This window comes from Argopecten irradians, chromosome 5 (genome assembly GCF_041381155.1).
Source record: "Argopecten irradians isolate NY chromosome 5, Ai_NY, whole genome shotgun sequence".
Lineage (NCBI taxonomy): Eukaryota > Metazoa > Mollusca > Bivalvia > Pectinida > Pectinidae > Argopecten > Argopecten irradians.
In genome coordinates this window covers 14,439,341-14,444,277 of record NC_091138.1, presented here as the reverse complement: position 1 = coordinate 14,444,277, position 4,937 = coordinate 14,439,341, and positions in this window count along the sequence as shown.

Here is a 4,937-nt window from a genome sequence, read left to right as displayed (position 1 = left end):
CTCGCATGTAATATCAAAGTACAGTCGTGTCGTATAACCAGAACATACCACGTGTTGCGTTGATATCACATGTTTGACATGTGATGAATGATACGAAATCAGACGGTATGTGACTCGGTAAAATTTCCATTCATTTGTTCATCGTGCCAACTGATTTCAACTATATTTCTTTGTAAATATACATCACATAATCCGCCCGATATCCGATGATTTCACCGACGTAATATTTTTTTCGCATGTGTAATATGACCTGAAGCGATTTTCATTGGCTGCAAAGTTATTGTGATATCATGATAGAAACAATAAAATGATGTCAGGAAAAGGACGTAACGTCAGGAATTCGAGGATGGCCGGAAAAAAATGGCGGCCTTCGCTGAAAATTTCGCATTACACTTTCAAGTGAGAAAATAGAGGATATTCCTTGTTTCTAGATAAATAACAATTACATAATCTCTAGTTTTGGTATGTTCCAGGGGTGCATATTCGGCAGTGATAGTAATCCTGCTCTTGAGGAGAGTAATCAAGGAATGGGCACTACCATAGTTATCAACTTTGATAGAAAATCTGAATTTGTAACAGTTATAACGACATGAACCAAACAAATCATCAATCATATCTGAATGTATGGATAATTCGGGTGAGTATCGGCAATAGGTCACTGAACAAATGGATGATTGGTTACGAAGGTTGGATTGTTCATAATGCATTACATCCTATTAACAGTTAATGTCATACGTGTTGTGTTGTGTTTTGGGACATTGTGGTTTTTCTTCTTGTAATACTGGTTACTGGTAACATCCTTATGGTTCAGTCAGGACACAGATCTATACGAGAGCATTCATTACGAGGTTGAAAACTCAATACATGGCCAAAGTGGCGGGACATAAAAGATATAATCTTGAAAGGGAATAGCAGATCTGTACGATTATGAAACGGGTTTTCGATTTTTACATACAGTCCGTCATCATACGTGGGTAGGATCAATAAAAACAAATCTACGGTTGTAATGGTTATATATCTGCGAGAGGGAGCATACATATGCATGCGGGAAAGTTATTGTTAAAGGGTCGTCTGAACGAAAAGAAGTATTGCGTTATGAACAGCCTAGCTAGGCCGTGACACACGGAAAGTGATAATATAGGTCTCTTGCTTGGTAAATATGTCGATTTTTATCGTGCGTGTTTATATGTATTCGTGTGTGTAATGTTTATTTGTTTAAATAAAATAATAAAACCAAATTGTTTATTTTTGTTTGTGACACAAGAATAAATGTCTTAGCCTTAAAATTGTGTACGATCCAGTATAATGTGACATGAAAAGGCCAATTTTGACATTTTTGACATAAAAATAATATATACATGTATATTTAAATATATTAACCAAAGTAAAAAAAATGGCTTGGTGATTTCGTAAGATTGTATATTAGTGCAATTATTATTATATATATTTTTTGTACTTTATTCATATTAAGTAACTCTTCAATGTTCCCATGATTACTAGATTATATATCACTCAAAACGTCTTATTTCAATGCTCAGCATGGTGGCCATATAATGACAACAGAAAGTGTTGACATTACGAAAATGTCAATTGTTATATTGACGCAAAGTACGTAAGGGGCGCCGTTGTACTGTTTTCTCCGCTTTTTGGATATCCAAAGTTCGAATTCTTGATATCCCAAATTCGATCTATTGATATCTAAAATTCAAAGTGATTGATATCAAAAAATACAATCATTTCTTGATATCAAGAATTCGAGTTTAGATATCAAGAATTTGATTTTTGGATATCCAGAATTATAATTTTGGATATCAAGAATTCGAATTTTGGATATCAAGAATTCGAATTTTGGATATCAAGAATTCGAATGCAAAATTCAAACTCTGGATATCAAGAAATGTTTCTTATTTTTGGATAACAAGAATTATAATTTTGGATATCCAAAATTCATTTATTGATATCAAAAAATCGAATTTTTGATATTAATTGATGATTGAATTTTTGGATATCAAAAAATCGAATTTTGGCTATCAAGAAATTGAATTTTTCTTTAACAAAATAATAACTTTGACCAAAGTGAAACGATAATTTTCTATTCTATTTCTTGATATCCAAAATTGAAAACTATCTATTGATATCCAACATTCGAATTATTGATATCAATAAAAGCCAACCATTTCTTGATATCCGAAATTAGAATATCATGAATTCGAATTATTAATATCAAAAATGAATTCTGGATATCCTAAAATGAATTCTGGATATCAAGAATTCGAATTATTGATATCAATAAATCATTTAGAATTTTGGATATCAAGAATTCGAATTATTGATATCATTAAATCGTATTCTTGATATCTAAAATCGTATTCTGGATATCCAAAATTTGGATATCAATAATTGATTTTTGGATATCAAGAATTCGAATTTCGGATATCACTTATTCAAATTTTGGATCAACGGCGCCCAATAAATACGGGGCATTGCGGAAAAGTGATAACAAGGCGGTTGATCGATTTCGTATGAATTACATTAATTTATAAGTTTTTATATTGCTCAACGTTTGCTCAACGTTTGATCAACTTTTAGTGCCAAATAGCGCATCAAGTAAGAGTGAATATCTATATTTGTGTCTATTCCTATTTCAACTTACACGGAGTATAAAATATTTTTATCATTGCCCGATTTCTCAAGCATTTTTCGTCATGGAAATCATAAAGAAATGAAACGTTATTGCAACACCCATTTCATAAACATTTTCACACAAACATTAGCTTAGATATATGTATTCGACTTCAGTATGGACTGACCTCTTGAGTCTCTACATACTTGCAGCAAAACTTTAAATTACTAACATGTATAGGAGTATAGACATTCATATGTACTGTATATACTAGTACTACAATATCTAACATATAGATGGTTGGTGAGAGCTAACATGTTAAACTGTCTAAAAGGTACAGTGATCAAGTTTGGTCTCAAATTTTTAGGCTTACAATGTATGGTTTACACTCACAGGTAATGATAGATAACTCTATAGAGTCTTACCAGAATCGGTTTGATGTGAATTTCTGATGGACATGGTTGATAAAGAAATTCGTTCTATTAAGATTTTTGTAAGTTTTCTGATTTCCAAAGTCTCTCTTTTACGCTGTATCACGGCCTGAGAACCTCTGTGATGCCTTTGTAGATTTCCCATTCCCAGATAACAGAATAATATATTCGCAGCTTTTTCATAAGTTGATACTTTTCAGCTAATACTAGTAGACTTATTAGATCTATCTGTCAATCTATAGTATATAATACGTTGTAGAACCCGTTTCCGGTCTTACAGGGCATGTTTATTAACCTCCAATGTTGGGGTACATACTACCTTATCCTCTAAATGGTTCCAGTCAATGACTGTACGCACAGAGAAGGAATTCCTGTATTGCTCACAGTGTCGGTACCGTGAGGGATTTTGAATTTATGGTGACATTTTTTAACAATATTTGTGGTGATATGATTTTCGTTATACTTAGCTTTGATGTTTCTTGTGCGTCGTTGTTTTGTTAAGTACTCATCTGGGGGTATTGATGGTAGCATCCCCTCCACCACTTTATATAGGCAGGCCAGTCTCTGTTGTTCACGTCTGATCTGAAGTGATAGTAGTTTCAGATCCTCTAGCATTCTTGTAACGCACCCTACCCCCATACCTGGTCTTGTAGTCGTTGGAAATGAATCTGGCAGCTAGTTTGTGTATTCTTTCAAGTTTGTCAATGTCTTTTTTGATATAGGGGTCCCAAATTATTACACCATACTCAAGAATAGAGCGCACCAGTAAAATATATGCTATTTGTTTGCATGTAGTTGGGCAGTGTTTCAGGTTCCGTTTTAGAAAGCCTAATGTGGAGCTAGCTTTTTTGGCTATTTTTGTAATATGAGTGTCCCATTTCAAATCGTCCGAAACTGTAAGACCAAAACATGGATTGTTTTTAACTTGCTCCAGGGTATGTCCGTTTAAGGTGTAGAATTTGTGACTTTTTCCTTTTATGTTCATGATGTAGCACTTTTTGATAATACATCTATAGGCCCACAGATATATCTATAGGCATAAATCTTTTTAGTGTGCAGACAACTTATGAGAAGCGACACGTTACAAATAGAAATCATAAGACAATCCTGATTTTTTTTTTCTAAATTAATAGCCTTGTAACGTCATTGTACCCCAATTGATACCCATACACGCAGATTTCTCTTATATGACATTTGTTGCTTGGTGTGTTTCAGTTTTTTCTGTTTTGTTTTGAAGAAGAGCATACAAACTTTATTTTGATGCCTTGTTTTTGTTATTACAGTGCTTATTTTTATTGTTAAAACGATTAATAGCATATGTCGAAATTTCTAGTTTTGTCACATGATGTGTACCCAAGCAAAGAAAAAATGTATAAAAGTAAGAAAATTAAATCATTTGGATTTTTGTGATTTTACTACATAAAGAGGGTGTAGTTGCGTTTATTATACTAAGTTATACTGAATAAAGTTAAGTGTTTTTACTACAGTACCTTTGCTAATTCAGTACCCCCTTTGTACGTAATGACTTATGTGATATTTCAATGATTTAAATTCAGTTTTCTGTGGCATTCACCTAAACCTATATTGTTCCAATAAGAACACCATCAATTATTTTTAATGATTATAAAAAAGTTCAATGTAAAAATACTACAAACATAATTATGGATCAATCAAGTTACAAGATACTAGAATTTAGCAACAGTTTTAGTAAAAATCAATTTGCACTTGTTTAAATTAAAAAAATAATGTAAGGCAACTGGTCTATTTTTTTTCTATTTCTGTTGAGTTTTTATATCTTAAATTTCATTATTTAATACATTGATACACGTAGTGCCTTCGCGGGTTAAAGGGAGGCCACTCTATTTGTAGGTCATAGGTTAACA